Source organism: Cuculus canorus, chromosome 6 (genome assembly GCF_017976375.1).
Source record: "Cuculus canorus isolate bCucCan1 chromosome 6, bCucCan1.pri, whole genome shotgun sequence".
Lineage (NCBI taxonomy): Eukaryota > Metazoa > Chordata > Aves > Cuculiformes > Cuculidae > Cuculus > Cuculus canorus.
The window spans coordinates 3799502-3823588 of record NC_071406.1 but is presented as its reverse complement, the minus strand read 5'-3'; the positions used below and the strand labels follow the sequence as shown (position 1 = coordinate 3823588).

Here is a 24087-nt window from a genome sequence, read left to right as displayed (position 1 = left end):
GCGTTTCACTTTGTAGATACTTGCATTGAAATAATAACATTTGCCCTCCGTTTCTTTTTAGTCTGAGTCTTTGGCTGTGAAAAAAATGACATACAACCAAGTCCAAAGGAAAGAATTACAGCATAGCTGATGGTGAGGGTTTTAAAACAAGGGACAGAGTTAAAGGGGGGGAAAGATCAAAAAGCTTGAAAGGATGACATATTGCTCGTGTGAAACTCAAGACTAAATTATACTTATCTGTTTATACTATCACGAGAAGTTCTTTCTCTTTTAGGTCTCTCTTAGTCACAACTCACTCTCTTTAACACACTTTTATTTTTTTTCCTTTCAGAGCAGTGGAAAGATTTTGCATTTTAAGAAAAGATGTCTTATTAGGATATTAAAAGTAGTAGTAGAAAAAATATCCCAATTGATAGTTAAGCCTGCTTGTTTATCAAACTTTTTTTACCAGAGCCTGCTCTCTTTGATTCTGCCCCTTTGGCACGACTGGCCTTGTCCTGCCAGCAGAAAAAACATCAACAGTAGAAATCTTTAAGATCTTGCAACCTGTATTACGAAAATCATCACTGAGATATTTCTGTTTCTGCAGTGGAATAGATGTGAAACCTTTCCACAGTCTTAGATTGAAGGGCTTTAGTGAAGATGTCCCACAGCAGCACTCACTCGTGTACAGGTCAAGCTCATTGCTTACGTGGAGCCACATGTGCTGCTGAGCAGCTACGGCAGCTTTGGAAAGGCACAGGCGCTAATGTCACTGTCGCTCCTGTAAGATTTTGTGTTCTTCAGGTTGGAGAGCTACTGAAAAAGGACTGATTTTGGTCAAACTGCCTTAAAATTAAGATTTTCTACTTTTCCCCCACAGTATTTAATTTGTGGAGGAAACCATTACAATAATGGAATGTAATACTCACTAAAATATTCCTAGCTGTATTCATCAGGCTCATTTTGCTATGAAATTAATATAGAACATCTCAGTAATGAATACAAAATGCGTGCAAGCAATCCTATATTAATTTGCCTAGAGGTGTCTTTGGAGGGCGCGTAGGACCCTGGTGGACAACTGGGTATGTGTGAAAGACCAGATTAAAAAATACCAAACAAACAAAAAGTGAATTAATTATATTGTATCTCTGAGACGAGAAACCCTCTCCGGATGCCCATTTCTTGCTCTGCTGGACAGGAGAAGCCCATGTTAGCAACACCTGTGCCAACCGAAGCGCCAGGAAAGGTGGCCCTCGCACAGGGAGCAGATGCTCCACAGCTGAAGCCTTTCAAAGGAGACACCTTTAAAGCCCCCAGCCTGATGGGATAACTGAATTGTACATAAATAGTCTTTAAATGGAGCATTGTCTGCTTTTTGGAAAAAAAAAAAAAAAAGAAAGGAAAACGGAGTGGGTTTTTGTGTGTGGGTAAAATAAATACAGTTAGAAATACATGACTTGTTAAGAGCTTTTTGAGGACCCCACACTCACAAAATCTTTTAGGTCATGTGTTTGCTTTCCGAAACATTTGGTAAGTAATAAGTGCCAAGGGAATATATGCACTCCATCTGGAATTAGCAGATTCCTCTTTGTTCAATTGTTCCTAAATTTGGAACCAGCTGACTTGCTTAAAAGTGTTTTGATTTTCTTTTAAATAAATACGGGAAATAAACATAGCCCAAGACCTTCAGAGAGGTCCATTATTAGTCTTCTCCCTGGCTCCATGGGCCACGCAATTCTTAACGGGGTATTTGCCGGTTTCGATGGTTGCTATTGGTTTATGGTAACAATTTTTTCAGAGTGGCCCATCAGTTCTGCTTCCTTTTTATAAATAGTATCACAAAATCAGAGATGGAAAAAGAACTATTAAGTCATTGAATCAACTTCACTGCCAACGCAGTCTTGTTCCCTACAGTGTATTTTTTCCATTTCTTTGTCCAGGTTAAACTTGGAATTCAGTTTAAGAGCCTGTAGGTCTGATGAGAGGTGCAAGAGCAAGCGGAGATTTTATCCTGTTCTTCTTTCCTTACCACACAAATATCTCATTTTCATCTTCACCTTCCCCGTGTAAGGAAATGGTATGTCAAAAGACCAAGTAGATGCTTTCTCTTTGCAGGTGTTACAGATTACTACCTCATCCCTGTAAAAATTTAATTTTTGCTTGGGGAAAGCAAAAAAAGGAAGAGAAAAGCAACACTTCTCTTATCTTCCCTGATGTCCTATAACACCAAAGAGTAAGACTCTCAGACCAAAACACCTTCTTGTCCAGCGAGCTTATGAAAAGAGACGCTGTTTCCTTGAACACCTTAAAAATGTTTTTAGGGAAAGTTACTTTTAAGACAAACATAACAGTTTACAAATACATTTGAGCAAACCACTTCAATAAAATGAAAAAAACCACGCAGGAACCATCCAAAATTGCACCAAAGTTGTGACGTGGATTTCATCTGAAGGACTATTGGACGCTAAAAATGTTTCCAAGTCAAAGCTTGCAAATGGCAGCTCAGAAAGGTGTCCGATGTCATTGTACTTGGCGTATGAAGAATTATTAAGAGGTGTAGTTTTGGGACCACAGACCAAATTATTCAGCCTGTATATGTTATCTGCTTCCGTGGATTCAAATGGAACAATAGGTATTCACAATAGCTGGGGATGGATGTTCCCTCTCTCCACCGACTGCAGAGAAAGCTTAGGGAGACTTGATTTCCTAAGCCAGAACTGGCCTTCGCGAACTGTGTCTTATGATGCATTACGGAGCAGGATCAAGGTCTTCATCTAGTTCACGGTTGCTCAGAATTTTATTTTATCCTACATTTTTTCCAAAATATAAGCAAACATTGCATTTCTGCTTCAAGCTTTCTTAAAAGTGGAAATAGGGCAGTACGAGCAGATACATATTTTCTCCATGGCTACAAGGTCTTTTTATTTGGTCTAGATACACATCTGTAACTATTTTACCAGCTCGTGTATCCATATATAATGTAAGTCAAAGGAGCTTAAGTTTTCACTTCTTGCGTTGAGTTGCAATCATTCTGTTTTGCAGGTTGCTTCCTATGCATTGTGTTCCAGCAGCCTGAGGGCTTCTCTAAATCATTATTCTGTTCTTTCCTAGCAAGAAGGAACATAAACTATAGTCAAAGATTAGTACGGGCTGGCAAAACCTAATCATAATCTCTTCTACCTCTTTTTCTATTCCAGTCAATCCCTATGTTGAGGATCAAAACTATATTTTCTCTGTGTGGCTGAAGAACGTATATCAGAATGATTAAGCCTCAGCATCACTCAGCTGGATCTGCTGAAGATACCAGTGTTCGAGCTTGGCCCACGACTGTACCAACTGGTCCTTTTTAAATTGAAGACTGTGAGTATGAGTTCAGAAGTTGCATCGAAGCTTCATGGAGACTAAGTTATGTGCACACGCATTAGATATTTGTACACTTGAATTCTTAAAGCAAATGAGTTCCCAGCTTTAAGGAATATAGTACCATGGAGTCCTGGCTGTAAGTAATATATGTAATTATATACATAATACATGCGTATGTTTATATTAGGAGTTATTTAGTAGAATCTTGTGATTTGAAAAGAGAGAAATTTGTTTTCTTCAGTACCTGCAACCTGAGTAAATATATCTGCTAAGAAAAGTGTTGGTAATACAGATAATTTTCTGAATATGTGTCCTCTTCAGGGATTTTAATGACAAGGAAAGAAGAAATATTCATTCTTTTCCACATAGAAATTAATTAAAACCTTGCCTTTATCATCTACAGGAGGATAAACCCCCAAATAGCTATAAAAATCAGAGACCAGTGGTTTGTTTTTATTTCTGGTTATTATTTATAAATTCTGAACAAGTAACTTTGTAAGGAGACTAAACTTATTATTTGCAACTTGTAAATCTTTCTCACAATGCATATGTTCATACTTTGGATTTTATAGTGTCTTTTCAGGAGACCACAGGAGTTTCCATCATTTAAATTATAAAAATTACTGATCAGTGAGCAATGTTTTAGTAAAAGATGATAAAACACAGAGAGCAATGAGAAATATTGGAGAACAGATGAAGCAAATCTGAATTTTAAAACAAAGGAAGCAGTTATCAAAGTTTCACTGTGATGAACTCCAGTTTCTTTTAATGGGCTTGGAGGCAAAGCATTTTGGCAGGTCAGGTTATCGCATTGTGCTATAGTTAGAACCACTGACTGGTTCTGCGCTGTTGTTTGTTGAGATGACTAAGTTGTCATTTTTAATTAGCTTTATGCTCTTCTCAAAGGCTAATTACTTTACTTTTTATCAAGATTACTTGATTGGTAATGACAAGGGTGCCATGGTTACGTATTTTTAGAGAATTCCCCAACCTGCGCAATTATATGATTTTCAGTTCCCCCTGGATTCTTTGTGCAGCAAAGCCTTCAGTAAAAATAATGGTTAAGAAAAATACATATTTACTATTGATATCAGAAGAATAAAGTATCTCTTGATGGTTGTTTGTTCTTTTTTTTCTGGCAGGAAGGTTGTTGCTAATGTATTTAGTCAGTGTAAAAAACCATTACGCTTAGTTTACCTCCCTGTCAGTGACACTAGTGCCGCTCTATTACCTTGGCTGAAGTTACCTCCGGCAAACTGAATTTGAGACCTTTCTTTTTTTCTTATAATTTGTCTATAGTTGTGCATCTTTCCTGGTCATCATGGAAATCTGGTCTGACTTAACTACATACTTATTTCAAAGGGTAGAAATTACACAAATGCTTTCAGAGATCATTTACCACTCTGCTTACCAAGACTTGGTTGAAAAGCCTTTGAAAGGAAAGGTGCAGTCACAGGTGAAATCTCTTTTCTTCAGCCACTGTAATCTGTTCCATAGATTACTGTAATCTGTTCTTGTTTGAAACAGCAGCAGACCAAAAGGTGATGCTTCTGCGAAGGCTCCCTCGAGGGGGAAGGCAGTGATGGGGGACATAAATACTCTTCTGTCATTTTTTAGAAATACAGTTATACCCAGAGATTCGCTATTTTACTCCTGTTCTGCAACACATAAATACACGTCAGATATGTGGTAAACCAAATTCTCTCAGGAGCTTGTCCTGAAAGGGGAAAAGACACAATGATTTACAGTCTACATCTGCAGCTCTTGCAGCTGCTTCAGTCTCTCCTGCTGGAGGAGAATTCCCTGCATCACCAGCCTTGACTCAAAGACTTAGAGCAGTTCCCAAAGCAAAAGCCCAAGGGAAACCAGCACTGTCACACCAACCTGCTGGAAAGGTGAGGAGGGGTCAACCACCGTGCAGCTTTAAGGAAGGTGGTTGCTCCTGCCATTGGATGCCTCATCTTACATCATCTCTTCTGTGAGGACTTCCAGGTGCTTATGAGGCTTCTTGCATTCTCCAGAATCTGTTGAGAGCAAGATTAGACAGGCTGGCTTGCTAAGCCAAAGGGAAGGTCAGCATGGCAGGGTGTAGGCATGGCACACCGTTGTATTCGGGCTCACAGGAGGAGCTGCTCAAGGGTGAGATTGGCTATGAGGAGCCGTTGGAAAGCCCTCAGTCATAGAAAACACGTGTGGGACATCTCTGTAACAAGGCAGCTGAAGATGTGGGGATACTCTGGAGCAAAGGTTTGCACAACCCCTGTGTTTTGACATTATTCTTCTCAGCAATAGACAGGGAATATAGCAGCTCCAGCTACTGCAGCAGTGCCATGGGATTCCTTGCAGTCTGCGTGTAAAAAAACACCTTCTTAGTAAACACCTCATCTCCTTAATGAGCTAGTAACACATCTATGACTTCAGTAATTAAAATAAGTTTTTATTGCTTTTTTACTTGTTAGCACCAAAGAGCAAGAAGAGAGATGAGTAAGGAAGGCCTGTAAGGGCTGGGACTTTGAGAAACAAGCATTCACCTCCCTGCTTCCTCTGCTGCAAAGAAACCAGACAGGACTGGATCCTAAAGGTATTAAATGCCTATATCTTACGGAATTTAGTGTAAATGGGTGGCTAAATATTGTGGGGATCTGCGCTTAATCTCTCTATACCATAGCTCTTCTTCTGCCCTGTAAGTATAATAATCCTTCTGTACTCATAATGAAGTATAATAATAAACACATTAAGGAAAAGAAAGTGTTCAGCTACTGTTATTGATGAGTGTAAAAAAGTCTAAGCAAGATGCTATGGTTATTTCTTTTTTTATGAGTCTTGATTATGTAATTGTTTTCAATTCTAGAGAAAAGTGTTTATGCGCTTGTTGATTAATTGTCGGTTGGATTCTCCAGTTGTACTCAGGACACAGTTTCCTCTCCGGAAGTTCGCTAACAGCAAGGATCAGTAAGAAGGTAAGGATGCAGCTCAACTTTTAGAAGTCAGACTAAAAGTGTTCTTTTCTGAACCAAAATCTGAGCCTTTTTCACTTTCAGGCTAACTTTCAGCATCTCAGCTTTCTACGTGGAGCCTTGCTTCCAGTATAAATAAATGATCCCACATTCCGTCATGATAACATATGCTCATGCAGAGCTCAAAATTAGAAGGAATATGAAGCGTTCTATTAATTGCATGAATGTTGATTGTTAAAATCATGTGCTAATTGGTAATATCTGTGTGCAGTAGGTTCCTGCAATATGTGTTAGATTACATTAACTGTGCTTGTGACTCAGATATCAGGCATTATGCATTTTATAGGATCTTTTTTAAAACTTTTATAATTAGTTTCTATAGATTATCAGCGTAGAAAAATTAGTAGAAGATTGTGTAAAGGGCATGTGAAGTTAGAGGCATGAGGAATGCTGAACTCTAAAGATGCATCTGTTCCTCTTTCTCAGAGTGTGCTTTCCCTCACATAATCTCCAAAGTAATTCTCACCATGTTTGTCTTGAGGTAATTCCCAGAGCACAGAGTAAGAGCTCTTTCTCACTGCCATGGTGATTACAATATACGTTTGAAGGTTACCAACTTTTTTGACCAGACTTTCTCACTTTTCAGTCTTTTCCATTGCATCCCTCAGGCTTTGATCCAAGAAGCATTCAGGTTCATTACAAATAAATTAGATTGTCCCTGTACTCACCTATCAGAGGGGAAGCTGAGCATATTTAGCAACATGACTCTCCTGTACCAGATGCGTTTCCTCTCCATTCCTGATCCCCGAGGAAAATTTCATATGAATCTGTTTTGTTCACCGATGTTTTAGTTTTATTGAGTGTCATGAGTATTTATTAAAATAGGCAAGGTAGAAGGAATTAAAGCTTGAAGGTAAAATATGGTGAGTTATGAGCGGTTTTAGGAAGCATAATGGTTATTTCCACTCTCCGTGCAGCTTCACTGGGGCAACGAGTGGGAGATGAGCCGGATATGAAAGCATGGGGGTGCAGCCTATAATATCCTATGGATGTCACAGGCTGTGGTCATCGTCTTTACAGCAACGAAATTATTCATGCATTCACATTTACGCACTAGGAAGACATTGGCCTTTACTCCAACGCCTACATTGCGTGCACCCAAGCTGGCCTTAACGCTGCAGATGCCTGTGTGGTGCATCCTCCTCCTCCTCAACCATTGCAGCAAATGTACTCAGCAGTGGCAACTGCTGAAAGAAACTTTTCTCAGTCCTCCCTGGACTAAGGCCCAGTTTGAGCTCTGTTTTCATACGTTACTGGGGTGGAATGAGTTTCTTGAGTTAGGGGAGAGGGGTGGGGTTCCTAACTTATGTAGATCCTCCTTAGAAAACATCCACCGTGGTTTCTGCTGAATGTTTCCTGGTGAACAGTTTGAGTTAGAACAAATCTGAGAAAAATTGATGACAATCAATCTCCTAAAAAACTATTCTCTATGTAAATTTATGAAAAGAAAACCAAAACCATTTTTGCTGATGTCAATCCGCTTGTGTTTTGTGTGATTTGAGGCCAGCTTTGAAGCATGCATCGTTATCGTGTGCCTGTCCATTGCAGAGTCAGCTGGTGGGACGGGGCGACTGCCTGAGTATCCTGTGGTGCACGAGCCATAACCTAGCAGATGATTTTCAGTGGATACTGACTTTAAACTGTATATAAATTCTTCGAATTAGCACTTTTCTTACAACGATTATATTTTAACAGACTAACACAATTAAGGAAGGGCCAAAACCAGTTGGTCTTGCCTTGGCAAAGGGGTTGGTGAAGCCATTCCCTGGTTAACAGTTAACACTTACTATTACTTTCGGAGACATAACATTTACTCACGCAAGTTTACATATTCTTCCATAGGAAGATCAATAATAAAAAGATCAAAAAAATAGTTGGAGAAAGACTGGATAGACTTCTGTGTTGTAAAAAAAAAAGAAAAGTTTTAACACTTTAAATATTTCACGGATTGCATTGAGGAAAATATTTAGATTGAAAGTGTTCTAACTAGAATAATTTAATTCATTTTACAGTCGACCAATTTGGTAATGATGCAATGAATTAAAGCAGGTTCTCTGAGAGGAGAAATGGATGCAGTTTTGGTAAAGAGAGCATTTACAGAAGTGTTAGAAGTCTTCAGTCGTATCAAGACTATTACTCTAATATCTGTTGATTTACTGATCTCGAAAAAAGCAAGCCTCATGGGTTCAAGGGCTTAATGTTAAGGCACATTTCATCAGCTGTCCTGAGAAATGCAACAGATCTGCAAGAAAATCACTTTTAACCCCCATCCAAAATGTTGACACCGAATCAAACAGAGCACAAACTATATTCACAGTTTTAATTAAAAGAAAACCTGACAAATTACCAGCATTCTAGTGTTCAGAAGATGCTTATCTATTATAGAAATATTTTTGCTAATGTGCATGCCCTCACACATGAAAAAGTCTCTATATTTATTTTATTATTATTGTCAAACTATGGCACAAATAATTAATCTTACCTACTTAAATAATGTTTTCCAATTTCTTAGCAGCCCTTTCTCCTCCTTCTCCCCCCCTCAACTCTGACTCACAAAGTGATGCACTGAAAAGGATGAACAAATGTGCTGGACGAGATGACCACTGGAAATATGTGGAAAAGCTTACAATTAAAACAAAATTAACCGGAAGGAAATTGCTTACTAATTTTTAAGATACAAAGGTTAATCTAAAATGACTATCAGCCTTCGAAAGGTTAACTGTCAAATTAAATAACAGGGACATACAGTGGTCACCGGCTACCTGGGGGAATAAGCTGTTAAATTACTTACTTCAATTCACATAATTTACGAAGAGATTAGCTCCTCTTGTCTCTGCAGAAACTTTGCATATTCCAGGGCAGGTTTTTTCCCCCCTCTACCCACGAGGGCCCTGACACTGGTGGGAACATCTGGGGTGAACGCTAAGTGTTTCTAAGGAGGTTAAAGTATATTGGAGAACAGGGCAAGTTGTTAAATTATGAGGAATGGTATAAATCAGGTTGGTTTAATTTCGTTTGGACAGCTAAATATCTGCAGGTCATTATGTCCCGCGAGCAGCAAGCTCGCAGGTATGGGTTCCTGCTCTCAACCAAAGCTCCCAGGACAAAGGGAGTGGGGAAAAAAAGGCGCAAGGAATGGGGTGGCTGCCGTGGTGTTTCTCCACGGAAGGCTCGGGCTTGTGCCGGAGTCGCTGAGTTGATCATATCAGCGAGGGGCAAGGTGAGAAGTGCTGAGAGCTGTTTGCTGGGCAACGCTCTGCAGTGCTGGACTACGCTTTCTGCAGAAGCAGGAGAGGTCTGGTGCACCCAGGACTGAGGGACGTCACTAATTTTAATGAAGCCAAAGGGAATCCAGGACAATGCTGGATGCATTAGTGCGGACTGTTCTTTTCCCGTTATTCTTTGTTCCATTGTTTCAAGCTCACAGAAGTTGGCAGCCTGGGAGGAGATGTCACCGCATAGCTCGTTGCCCTTGAGAGCCACTCTGGAGGACAGCTGAGGTCCATGAAGAGGCTGTGGTGGCCCCAAAACAGTCTGAAGTCTGGCCATAAAATCAGGCAGTAACTTCGGTGAGGAAGGCAGACTTACACTGATAGGAAGAACGAGAGGCTGCTGCCAGTTGGCTCGTTGACGCTTCGAGCACGCCGGCGGTGGGAGAGGCGCAGATGTCTGACAGCAGAAACAACATCTTCCCAGCACTGTCTGCACGGGGCACTGCTTTTGCCAGATCTCAGGGCTGCATCTTTCATAGGTGTCCCAGCAGACGTCTCAGAAACCAGTGTAGTTACACCAGTGCCTGCAGGGCCAGAACTGGTCCCAAGGGTCACTCATTGCTTTTCTTTTTCCTGGGCTGTGTATACAGCCCACAACATGAGCATCAGGGCAGACTGGAGGCTGCTTGTCTCTGACTGTGCAGTGCATTTCTCAGGCCATTTTAAAATGATTTTTTTGCTACCTATCAGGCCACTGGACTGGTAGAAATTATTTCTCCCCTCCCTTCAAGAGCAATGGTTTCCTGCTGTTAATCCAAACCATAATAAAACCTTAAATATATACTGTGAAAAATGTTATGCCTACTTAAGCAAGATAGTTGCCTGTAATAGTGTGCCATAAAGCAATCTGAAATGTTTATTATCTGTTCCCCAACTGCAGTTTTATTTCTTTTTAGCAGTTTTTGTGTCTACAGAATTTTCTTCATGTTGAAAGTTTCAAAAGAAGTTTTTCCCCTCTCCCTGCATACACAGTGATTATTCGCACAGCAGATCCCTCTGCCAGCACAGATACGTACAAACTTTTTTTTCCCCAAAACTTCCAGTTTCCAGGAGTTTTTCAAGAAAATAAAAATTGTTTAAATCAATAACAAGTCTTGATATGATAAGATTTAAAGGGCAGCTTGACTTCCAAAGGAGTAGATAATGTTAAAGAAGGTCTCTTTTGTAAAGGCTGAAATAGGAAATCAGGAAAAGAAAAGGAAAGAAAGGAAAGAAAGGAAAAAAAAACCCAGCCAAGGTTAGGGGGTGGTAAAGATGTTGCTGCTGGATCTAGCTCCAGAGACACAATGTGCGTTTCATTGCCACGAAAAAACTGTATCCAGGGAACAAGCAAATGAAAAAGTGAGGACAGGAGATATCTTATTTTTGTTGTTTGTTTCCAAAGAGTCCACCCCCACATAGGTCACTTGGAATTCATTTGTCTACATCCTGGACTGCACGTAGGGGAAAAAAAAAATGCCTGGGATCTGAGAAAGAGGAATGCGATAGGGCATGGGAATCGCAGCGTCACGGTGGTCACCAGAGCATAGTTTGGCTCGTCTTAAAACAAGCAAGCACCGTTGGACCTCTGTAATGTTAGCAAATCGGCCGTGCTATCAGGCTACCTATCAGAGGCTGAATGCTTGAGAAAAAGTGTGTGGGTTTTTAGACGGAGCCTGGGGCGTTGGAGGGCTCTCAGAGCTGCTGCTTTCCTCTTGACATCCAGTACTACTCGGTGACCTCGGCAACAATCCAGTGTACTGTTACAGTTCATTTCAATAATTAAACAGTTCAGGGATGGCAGAGCTTTCTTGTTGTCAATAGAAAATCAGGGCTGCAGTTTGCCTTTTTTTTTTCTTTCCCCTTTCCCTCCGCTGAAATCAGAAGTGTTTGTTTTTAATTATATTAGCTAGAGACAATTAATTTCACAATCTGAACAAAAAAATGTTTTGTGAGAAGGACTGGCAACTGGTAAATGCAATTATTATTGTAGCACATTTTCAAAGGAAGAGTTCCCAGCTCCAACAAAGTCATATGTATAAAATTTCAGTCATATAATATAGTCTCAAACAGCAGATTTACTCTGCAAAAGATGGGAACTGCTCTCCCATCTGGAGCTACGTTCTGTTCGTGCCACGTGGACCCATTTGACACCCGCTCTGAAAAAACACCAGCCAGCAAAATCACCCACTGCCCATCAGCTGCTCCGAATAATGGCTTGATATGCCCCTTTAAACTTGCCTGACGTAGAGATGATTAATACCAGCCCCCTTTTAAGTGCAGCTTTGCCACAGCAACTTAAAACCCCTCTCTCTGTGCAAACGGCAGCATTTACATTTTTGCTGCTTGAGCAAAAATGAAAATAATTCAACTTTATGTCAGGGATGTCTTGCAAAATTTCCTACAATTAAAAAACTATTTTTTGAGGAGCTGGCTGTGCCCCTTTCGTTGCCCATCTGGCTCCCTCCCAGCTGCTCCCTGGCTGACTGTGCTATTCAGCTACCGGCGTGGTGGGAACTGCTGCTAACTGGCGTCGCCGTCTCTTGTCTCAGCATCGGTCTGCAGGATTGCTAGGCCACAGTCTGGCCTCACTTATGCTGATTTACTTTGACGGCATTCAGACAAAACGCTATGGATTTATATCACTGAGGTGAAGAGCAAAGTTTAACTCGAAAGGTGGGGGAGTGCTGGAAGTACTTCAGGTCTACAGGGAGTATTTTCTGCCAGCCCAGGCGGCGGCCACGCCAGCCCCCTGCGCTGACACACAGCCAGTTGCTATTGTCACGCTCCTATTGCCTTGTCCACGCTCTTTTTACATGCCTCACAGAGTTTTTACTTTTTTCCATTTCCTACCAGTGTCATTGGTATAAGAATATTGCACTGAACTATACTGAGACATCGCTTCTTCAGGACTGGTATCTGACATCCTTATTCCCAGTGAACAGTACTTCACGTACTTAATCCTTTGAGCAAAGCAGCTGCAGAGGGAAGACCAGATTCATAAAAGGGCTTTGACATAGCTACACTTAAATTGTAGTCTTGGTAGATTGCCGTAGCTTGAGATAGGAGTTAGTGCACCTTCACAGGGTGCACGGAGAAAGTTGGACATCACAGAGAGAGGAAGAACAGCTTCGGGAATCTAGCCAGAGAAATGGTTTTAGTCAACAGGTAAAGCATCCTGATGAAGGAGGCACCTGCTCCTGTCACTGCAGTGAACACCCCTTTGCTCACCGTTTGCCTCCAGGCAGGATGTGTGGACCTCACGCCTTACACCTCCCTTCCATGCAGCACCTTCACTGCGTAAGTACTATCCCGGTCGGTGGGAAACCAGGTTTCAGTGCTGTGATTTTCTGGAGGGAACTCAACCCTGCAGAGCCCTTGTTTTAACCCAGCAAAAGGGAAGTGAAAGTGGCAGAAGAAGAGACACCAAATGTCTCTTCCTGTTAAAATGTCACTTTATGTGAACGTAGTCAAGTCCTTGATGAAGCAGCCACAGGCACAGACCAAAAGCTGCTCCAGGCAAAGTGTGACTCACCAAAGTGTCAGTGGGGCAGCTTCTCTGTTGGGATGTAGATGGTGGTAACCTCTCTTTCCATTGCTTTTTTTTTTGAACATTTAAATTATTTTATATTTAAATAGTTAATAGGAGCGTGTAAAAATATCCCCTATACACAGAGAGCAGAGAGACGCCTACGCACAAAGATGCCCTCGCTTGTAATGGAGCTGCTCTTGCTTTCAAGGAGAGCTCTTCAGAAGCCTCTCGAGGTCTGTTGATTTCTACCATCATCAGAGAGACCAGCTTTGCCCTTTGCCTATGTTTCTAATTCCTCTGCTTGTTCATTTTGGGGGGAGGTAGGGAGAAGGAAACCTTGCAAAGCTGAAATGAAATATTAAGTCTCTCGTTCTTTCCAGGTAAATGCATGCCAAATCTCGCAATGTTGTTGGCAGGCTTCCAGAGTTGCAAAATAATGAAGAAAATGTTGAGTTTAGGACTCTGTGCCCATTTTAGCAACATTCCTTGCAAGTGCAATTAAAGCTGCCACTGGTTTGACCTCAGGAAACATGACAAATACAGAGATGCAGAGGAGAGCTAAAAAAAAATAACCTAGAAAAGGTTCTGAAATATCATTTTATATCTGCAATTATATTCTTTAAGAGTAATAAATAAAATAATACTTATTTAGGGGCTGTGGGAGTTCTAGTCTGCACATCCACAATAGGTCAGGGCTGGCCGGCCCAGGCTGAGACATGATGCCCATGTCAAAAAGATGTTTTGAACGTCTTCTTTGGCTGCGTCGCATTGATTTTATCTATGGACACATTACTTGCCAGTTGTTGATGTGGCTTTTGTACACATCTGGACTGCCTGGGAGGCTACCTTTGTAGTGTTTGCACATAGTTGGCACAGACCTATCTTAACACAAGGGAGATCCTAATGTAGACTGCAGGATGGGACAACATAACTGTGTAGAAAGACATAAAGGTAGTTTAAGGACACTTAAGTCTTGCTGCCACTTGCTATTATCATTATTGATGAATGCTGTTATTATCGGGAGAGGCCTCTCAGTGTGAAAGCATTTTTGTTATTCTTTGGTCTCCATTATCATATTTTCTGCAGAAGTTACTCATGACAGATGTAACTTTCCTGGCTCCAGAGGTAGTGAAAAGAAAACATAATGTATTGCAAAAAGTTGTGAAAACAAAACAACTTGAATTCCCATATCGTATCCCCCTTCTAGCTTTAATAGACTGAAACCAAAGGTTTTGAGCTCTTATCCTCAATAACATTGCACAGCAATGTACAAAATCTTGGAGTGAAAGCTAAGAAGCAGCCTGATCCAGGGAGTCACTCTGGTAGCCCTGTAAAGATCCGTGGAAGAATTATTTCAATGATTTATTAATCAAATTCCTTCTCACCTATAAGCTAAAGGAAGAAACTTCCCCTGTCATCCCCTGCCCCTCTGCCCCTCCAATGTTTTTTTAGGACACAAAAGAAAATACCAGAAACACAGAATCCCCTGTTGATACCAGCTGAATTGCCGGTAGTACGTCAGTGGGTAGTACACACTGTCCATACTCTTCATAAAATAGAATCACAGAATAACCTGAGTTAGAATGGACCCATGAGCGTCATCAAGCCCAACTCTTGTTCCTGCACACGATAACCCCAACTTTCACACCATGTACCTGAGGGTGTTTCCTGACGCAGCTCTCCAGTTCATAAGAAGGATCTGAACTGCCTTTATATCTGTTAGAAGCTGCAGCGCTGAGAAGAAAATTAGTCTCCTCTGAACATACCATGGACTAGGAGACTTCAATCTACTGCCACCAGTTTCAACTATAGGGCTCAGACCCGCTGAACTCTGGGTGTCTCCTTCAAAGTGACACAGCAAAGTAGACTGGGAAACCAGAAGGCTGTAGTTAGATGGTTGATTCTTTTGGAGCCAGGAATTGCAATCCTAACAACTTGATTACAGCACTGAAAAGTGATCTAAAGTAATAAAACAGAGAATATTTGCCTTGAGGACAGTTGTATGTTGTTGTATATTTAAGAGAAATAACACGTTTGGCTAAGATACTTTTAACACGTGGCTTTTTTTTTTTAGCATGTAAAAGTTTCCAAACAGAGTGACTCATAAGCACAACGCTCCAATTCCTGTTTTGTTAGCTGCCTCAGTAGATGTGCACTGAGCTGCTGCAAACATAGTACTACTTATTAACTAACAACTGTAACTTTTCGGTGCTTCAATTTCTTGATATTTTCTTTTTTTTCTGTGCTGTAAGGTGGTTTGTGCCAATGAGCAAGCGTTGGTATTGTTTGCTAGTGGCTGAGCAGTGTATTTAGCAATTTTAAAGGAAACTGGCCGGGCAGGGACATAGAAATAGGGCTGAAGGGGAACTTGTGGATCTTCAGGTCCCTCTACTTGCTGAGGAGCTTTACTTTTGCAAACTTAGTTCACAGCTTTGAGATAAGTTAGATTTCCTGACTCCGTTCCTGCTGTGAGGGTGTACCACAACTTCAGTTCTCTGGTGTTTCAAGACTTTCTCTTAATTTACATCGCTAATATATGTATGACTAATTTATACCTACTTGCTTATTCTTTTTCCTACTCTATTGACTGCTTTTTAGCTGGAATAATGTTTTGTCCTTGCTGGTGTTTACAGATGCATAGGATCACTGTGATCCCATATTCTTGGAGTTTCAGCTAAACTGAAGTTATACTTCAGCTGAACTTCACTGTGCACTGTATTTCATAGGAAGCTCTACCAGCCCTCTCTACCATGACATTTCCACTTTGTTCTGGAAATAATTCACCTGATGCACCCTGAGATCACGCTGCTTTTTTTTACAAGGTTACGTTAATGACTGAAAATTATCAGCTAATAAACTCAGATGTATGTTCTCTTTGTTGCCTCCTGCTTGTGCTGGGTAGAATGAAATTTAACAAGTTTATGATAGATCACAGTTCATAAAAGATTTCCTAATTTTTTTGTGTATCTCTGGCTTTTCTACTTCTCGCTGTAGCCAAGGGCAAGAAATTCTTTCCCCAGGGTTTAATCTTGGAGTTCTTCATTCACATGTAATGCTCACTCGGGTCAAAGGGACTTTAGCCTGAAATAGTGACAGAAAAGAGATTTCTGCCAGCCTTTCTTTTAAGATATTGTCTGGAATCTGTGTCCATGTGACAGTGGCAGTATCTTCACCCATCTCATTCCGGGAGTCAGGATAAAGCAGTAGTTTCAACATTATTAATTTATCTTTATATGTGTTTTGATGATAAACTTGTGACAAGTACTTGAAAGATAATGTATAAAGCAGAACATTGCTTTCTTCTTTTCTATATGTTTTCCACCGAAGCTGGGAAATACGTAAAGCTCTTTCCCAGGGAAGGGAACATTATTCCTGCTTCTGCAGGTGTGGCATTTTTCCCATTCCCTCCACTTAAATCGAGATTAACGCATTATTGTCCTTTCTCGGTGGGGTGGGATCTCCCATGTGTATCTGTAGAAATAGAAGCCAAGGAAAATGTTACAGGCAAGAGCAAAGCTGAGATTTGGGCTTCTCTGTTTCAGAAGTTAAAACCTCTGTCAGCTGTAGAGGGGGGGCATCCACCACCAGTAAAAATGTAAAAGAGAACTTATGCATTTTTTGTACTTTGGGTGGAAGAAACCATGGAAGAGGATAATAGGGCCTTGAAGAGAGACTGCAGAATTTGGTTTATGACGAGTCCAGTAACCCTGAAACAGGAAACGGGATTTAATAAGGAAGTTTTCTCTTCTTATTACGCTTCTCAAACTCCAGAGGTTCAGATAAAAATCTGTTTCACTATTTGCTTCAGTCAGAATCAGAAAATATCTTCTAGATGGTAGTCATAGTATTAGAGTCCTGAATCAGAGCTGATTCCGGTACTTTTGTGTGTTGACTTTAAGAAAGTCAGGACCATTAATTCCGAAAGTAAATTAATTGACAAAAAAAATATATCTTTAAGTGAAAACCAAACAGCAGTAAAAAAAAAACAGTTGAGATTACAGTGAAACAAAGAAATACATTTAAATTGCAATTAGTGTCTGAGACAGAAAAATAGAGACTAAACCCAAACGTTAGTTGATATAATTCAGTGCAAGAATATAACACGGATAGCTTTTTGGGAGCTGCAGTGGAGTCTTTCTGAGGGAGCCATGTCCCTGGGGCTATATTAGTAACTCTTTCCTGGCACAGTGTTTTTCCAAAACTGTGCTACTAATACAAGGTAAGAGCATCCCAAGGGTACTCTGTAACTGGTCATCATGAGTCTGAGCTCTGTTCACCCTACTCTGAAGGAAAAAAGTCTCACATTTGCTCCAAAAAATAGATTAAAAAGCCTCTGTAGGGTTATCCCTTCAGATCAGGTGAACAGGGGAGGTTGTGTGTGAGGACTCAGCCCCTGTTATCATCTTCTATCCGTACGGTGAGATAAGCATCCCCACTCACAACTGGCGGTAATAGGATCAGATGATACACTTCGTGCAATGCTGACAAAAAACTCATTGATGTGGGACCAGCCTTTCTTTGCTATCACTTCAGTCCTTTTTAATTGATATTTGAGAGGAACAATGTTATTCAGCAGTGAATAAATGGACTCAGGTCTTACCATTTCTGAGTATTTACTCTTGGTTCACCTTCGGTCTCTTATTGTCTAATGGAAACACAAAATATCTTCTCACTGTGCTCTTCTTTTGTCTTGTCGGTTAATATTCATTTGCTACATGGAGAATGGTTAATTGTAAGGAGTTTTAATACTTCTGGCTGTCAGTGTGGATTTTTAGTAGGACATTTTGTTGCTTTTACTTATAGACATTAAGGCATATTATCGGGATATTTACAGTGGGATGTGACCTTCAGCTACCCTGGTAAGTCACCTCCACCGCTCTCAGGTGTCAACAGTTTAATACAGAGTGGGTTAAAACTGATATTCCAGCCTCATAATTTTCTATTTATTGTTTTGCCTTTCAGGTCTAATTACCTTTGGAGTTTTTTTTAAACAATCTTGGAAAATCTGGCTGCCAACCTAATATATAATTTCAGGAGAAAGGTAGACCTCTTGATACCACCTCGAGTATTGTCCTTCATGGTATTGGACTTACCCAGAGCAGGATGCAAGTCCAACATCTAGAAAGGAGGTACGTATAGTTACAAAAGACAAATTATTTCATATTACTTCTATTAATTTGGGAGATAATGGTATCTTAACTGCCCCCTAAAGGAGGATCCAGCTCTCGGTTTCCAAACGTCAGCAGGCTGCTGAAGCCAGATCATCCTCTCTTAAACCTTAACAAGACCTTGCAACCTTAGACACCTTACATCTCCTTGACTTCCATGACCAGCCCTGGTAGACCACATGGTCTCTACAGGGCCCACAGTTCAGAATCTCTCTGCACGGAGAGGCCCTCTCTGCATTTGGGGGAGTCCTTAATTGGACTTCACAATTGTTTCCTTTTTCTGCTTTTGGAGGTTAGTTCTTAATTTTTAAATTTATCTGATAAGATTGGATGTAGTTCTGAAAAGTAATTCGGACAACCACTAATCTCTGGTTCGTATCCTGGATTATATCCTATATTAACATATTCTATATTAATCTCTGGATTGATATAAATTGAGTTACCTACAAATAGGCATTCTCTACCATTGTATAGCAATTGTTTGAAATGTTTGAAACTACATATTTGATGGATGAGTTCGAATTGTAGCGCCTGACTAATTCCTACCGAGCTCAGAAAGTTTTGTCCCAATTTATTTAACCAAAAAAAAACCCATATCAAACCACAGCAACAACAACAAAGCACTAGCAAAACAAAAATATCTGACCTGTGCTGGATATCAGAGGAAATCATCTTATCCCCTCTGATATGCAGTGTATGAATCTCGAGATTTTTGGCTGATACTGCAGAGTCCCTGAATGATGCTGGATGTGGACAGATACATTAAGAGCTAAGCAGTTTTCCATATTAACACGTAGGCAAAGGAGCTGTGTGCATTGGTTGTTGGTAAAATTACTGGAAGTGCTGCAGTAAAGTTTAGTAAACTTTTTACCTTCCATAATCATGGGCTTACCTGGGTCAAAAGCATTAGTCATGGATATTCATTACAAACTGCAAGCTCATAAAATACGGCATATGGCAGTACTGAATTTCTTGCTATACAAAGTAAAATTCACAGTAATAACATCTGTGCAGAATTTAGAGTCCCAACAATTAGAGTGAGGTCAATGTACTGAGGCAAAGATTGATGGCATTCCGCAAATCTTAAATGACAAGTTAAATAGGTATAAAATAAACAAACAACTTTATTTCTTATTAAAGACTGGACAACCAGGGTGTGAATGCTAAGTGTTTGGTAATGAGGGCCAAGAAGAATAGTATAATGCTATGGGTTGTACTTCTGGGCTGTAATTCAGGAGTGAGGAATGCTATATAGAGTAGGTTCTTGTCTGCCTTTTGTTGATAATATAAGTAACACCTAATAACCACTGAGTAGGATCCTGCAACACCAACTAGTGAAATTATTCTCTACTCAGACTTACTGCCTAAAGTTTATAAGTGGGAAGAATAATCAGGCAATGTTTCCAGTAATATCTATGCCTTTGCTTTAGCACCTGCATCTTGTTTTCATGTTTATTCTTTTTCCTCAGTCTTTGATTTATTTTTTTTTTCAATGAGCTACGTACCACTGGCAGAGACACAGCAATATTCTGGATATAGGCAGGAAACACTTCCATTCTACCTTAGATTCTAAGTTTGGGCTTTTTTTTAACGTATAATGTAATTTTTCTAAGCCACGTGTGATCACTGAGTTGGTGAAGCTTTCAGCGTGGGCTGTAGCATTTGCGGGAACAGAGAGGGTGAAACTGCAAAGGGTGAGTAAAACCAACGTAACCGGGGGTCACCCCACTCTGGAGATCATCATTTGAGTCAGTTTGTCTGTCGTGTCTGTACTTGAAATGTAAGAAGTTCTTGATTTGCCAGTACAGGCAAAATTAGTGGTGAAAACTGTTTAAAAAGGTGCAGTTCAGTAGGTATCATGTAAATCTACAAGTAGAAATGAAAGGTTTAAACCAACATGAATTGCAAAAGATGAAATTATGTCTTTACCTGAAGTGTGCGTGGCTTGTGTCCTTCTAGTGGTGTGTGACTTTTAGGTCATCTATGGTGATTCAACTGCTACGTCTTCTCCTACCGCTGTGGCACGTTCTACCTAAACTTGAAAAGAACCAACCGCACTCCCAGAGGAGGGATATCACAGAGTTAATACCCTCTGCTCTTCTACCTGTCCATACTTTCTCACTTCCTTGGTGGGGTTTCTGTTCATAGTTTTCCACGATACTACACATGAATGTCCACAGCAATGTTTCCAACTTTGCAGCAGAGTAGAGGGAATGGCAAGGAAAGGGAAAATATTTTTTTCTCAGTTGTGAAGCTGGAGACAAGGAAACTTGTTCCTGGTTTGGTTTTTTTTTTTCCCCATGCAGTGAGGAAAACATGTAAATGAAGTGCGAAAAAGAAATTATTCTAAAACCAGTCAGGAACAGCCTCATTGAAAGAACAGGGTCATCAAGAGAAACCCAAATCCAGAGCATAACTGAGAGAAATCATGGAAATCTGGGACTAACACCATTGTGTTAATGGAAAAGGGTAATATTTCTAAGGGAATAATCAATAAAAAATGTACATACATTTCTTTTTTATTCTATAAAGATAATTTGGAACAGGATGAATAAAGAAAGCTATTATATAATTTGAAAAACACGCTACACTGCCATTTCTCAAGAGCCAGATCCTGCCGCCATGCGTGTCCAGTGTATCAGACAGTCGGCATTGAATGTGTACTCATGATTTAGTCATAGAGTTTTCTGTTTCCAAAGCAGGAAAAAGACTGGAATACCTTGTTGGAAGGAGAAGTTGAGCAAGCAAAATACATTCTGCTGACCAAAAAAAAAAACTATGTGTGAACGATGGAAGTACTGTATTGATTATCTTTAAACCAATCTATTTATCCGCGTCTTTTTTTTTTTTTTACTGAGGTTATCCTGGCAAGCTCTTTATTACCATAAAGGAAATTCTTGGTTGGCAGCTCTGCATAGTGGTCATTCACCTAAAAATGAGAATTTAGTATCTTCTGGCATTGTACCAAGCTCCAGTAAAACTCCAGAAGAACCTTGTATATAACCTAACTCTGAAGATCACATCAATATTTGGAACAATAAGTGCATTTCTTAGTTTCAGGGATGAGCTTGATCATTTTTTCCCTCTTGTAAAGAATAATAACTTCTTAGAAGAACCTGTAACGTTTCTGGCATGTACTCATAGCATCTTGTACAGCTAAGACATTGGATTTCATTAAGCAAGGAGAGAGACTTTTCTTAGCTTGGGAGTCATCCAGGGAAAAATAGGTATGCTATGGAAGTATGCAGGAAAGGCAATAGGTGACGATGTTCTTTTAACTGTGCTTCCCAGCCAAGGATGTATTATATTTCTTGGATACTGAGGAACTTGGAACTGAAAAATTATCTGATGGATTTACAATTTGGAAATGTTTTACCTCAACAATCCTGATGTGCCAAAACCAAGTGGTTAAAAGGAAATGTCTTTGTTTTTAGAAAGATTCTACTGGAAGTGGGTGGACTCAGTTTCTGGAGAGCTCAACCATCCGTGCTAGTTGTTAATGGAGACTTCCCCAGGGCATGACCCCAGATCCTGCCCACACCTTGGTTAACCTCCTTAGAGAAGGACCTCCTGGATACAGAGCTCCTAATATTACTAATCCCTATTGAAATTTTGGTGGCAGTACTGCCCCAGAGCTGGGGAACAAAGTAGACCTGGAAACTGTTGAGAAAAACATAGACTCCATCAGCCACCCCTTGTGCTGTCCGCACCATTCTTGTTAGTCATGGCTCATGGGTTGGCTGGGTGAGCTGATGGGCCCCCAAGAGCCCCTTGCAGTGCAGAGATTATGCCTTTTTCCAATTAAGGCTTTTAAGCCTTTGATATTTTAGGAGAAATTTTGGTAAATGATCAGTTCTGATTTACAACAATTAAAAAAAAATTAATTTTCCAATGTCAAATTAAAGAAATCAAAAAAAAAGGAATCTCAACCAGCTAAAGGTGTAATTGCCACGACTTAGATAGTAATGCTCAGTTAAGAGAGACCTTTGGCAGAGTAGAAGTGTTGTCTATTTGTGTGTAGAAAACCGAAATTTCCTCAGTTTCATTCTACCATTATGAGGCTTCCATGTGAGTTATTACTTGCACGTTGTTTCCACCTCAGAAAGAATGGTGTTCCTGTGGATGGTAAAGCTCGTATTATGTGTGTGTACTGAGTATTATTTAGTTATTACTCATGAGGACGTTGTTCCAGAGGAGACAAGGTCTGGCTCTGGCTAGTGGACCCAAATTCTAATAATGAAGGAAGGTACCAGGACTCATTTTTATCTCTTTTCAGAGGTGTCTGTACTCTAATGGCCACATACGATGAGCTGAGAGGAGACTGACCCGAGCTGTATGCGATCAGAAATAGAAGTCCTGACCTTAGCCAGTAGTGACTGGAAGAGTTTGGGCTGGACATTGGACAAAAAGGTTTGTGTATTCACAGTTTTGTGGCAAAAAAAAGTTTGCCAAGGCAAAAAATAAAATCCCTCAAAAATGCTCTCATGCTTGTGCTGGGTTTTTGGGTTTTGTTCAGGTTTTTGTTGTCGTTGTTTCTTTGTTATTTCTGAGAGAAAGGGAAATAAGATTTTCCAGTTTGTTATTATTAATAACTATGAATTAATAATAATGCATCTTTTTATATAATTTAATGCATAATATTATTTTAGATGTACATACATGTAATTATGTCACATTGTCCTGTTCAGAAGATACTTTCCTGGCTTCCACGCTACTCAAAATGAGCTCAACCTGTGTGGCCTTGAGCAGAATGGCAGACATGCATATTTTTTACTGCCGATTCCAACTCTCATAAATTCTTAACTTGCTTAGAATTCACCAGATTAAATGAAAAGTTCCTGTAATTAGGGATATATTAAAACACGAAAGCTTGACCCAGTAGAATATAATATCTCATTTGTTTCAAATAAGACCTATTTAATTGTTCCATCACTGGCCGGAGCGGGCAGTGATGAATCTTGGAGACCTATCACAGCAGTGCATTCTCCAAAACCACTTGCAAAACGTTCTGTGAAATTTTTTGATCCCTCAAGCGCTCCACAGGCAGAAGTCCTCTGTTCTGGAGCACAGGCCTGTTCTGGAGGACCGGCTGAGGGAATTGGGGTGGTTTAGCCTAGAGAAGAGGACGCAGAGTGGAGACCTTATTGTTGTCTACAACTGCCTGAAAGGAGGTTGTAGCAAGGTGGGTGCTGGTCTCATCTCCCAAGGAATAGGATGAGACAAAACGGCCTCAGGTTGCACAAGGGAAGGTTTAGATCGGATATTAGGAAAAAAATTCTTCACTGAAAGGGTTCAGAGGTTGCCCAGGGAGGTGATTGAATCACCATCTTTAGGGGCGTATAAAAGATGGGGTGACAAGGTGCTCTGGGACATGGTTTAGTAGTGGACAGGTATGGTTGGACTTGATGACCTCATGGGTCTTTTCCAACCAAATGATTCTATGATTCTAAACCAAAAATGTGTCATTTTAATTAAAAATTAAAGTGTTGAAAAGCCTTCTTATTCTGTACTACAAAGCAAAGACTATTAAAATACTATTTTTATACAGAAAGTCTTATTTTAATTTTTTGTGAATGACCTTCCCACTCCATATCTTCAAAAACAATAGTTATTGATTTACAATCTTGTAAATAAGGCTGTAAAAATCTTGTAACATGGAACTATAAATAGATATTAAAAAAATATGAAAATTACTCCCATGTCAATCCCATATATGGCGCTAGACAGCAGAGAGCCATTTTGCAGAGGCATATAAACTGTAGAAAATAATTCCT

At 40.1% G+C, this 24087-nt stretch overlaps 1 long non-coding RNA gene across 2 annotated transcripts in view; it reads left to right on the top strand.

Annotated features, from left to right (window-relative positions):
- Positions 1 to 24087, top strand: part of LOC128852589 (uncharacterized) — a 66527-nt gene that overhangs the window by 34335 nt on the left and 8105 nt on the right. For both annotated transcript variants that reach the window (XR_008450567.1, XR_008450566.1), the window contains exons 3-7: positions 3180 to 3342; positions 5805 to 5926; positions 6197 to 6305; positions 18108 to 18274; positions 22590 to 22723. This is a non-coding gene — a long non-coding RNA (uncharacterized LOC128852589). The remainder of the gene's footprint in view (positions 1 to 3179; positions 3343 to 5804; positions 5927 to 6196; positions 6306 to 18107; positions 18275 to 22589; positions 22724 to 24087) is intronic.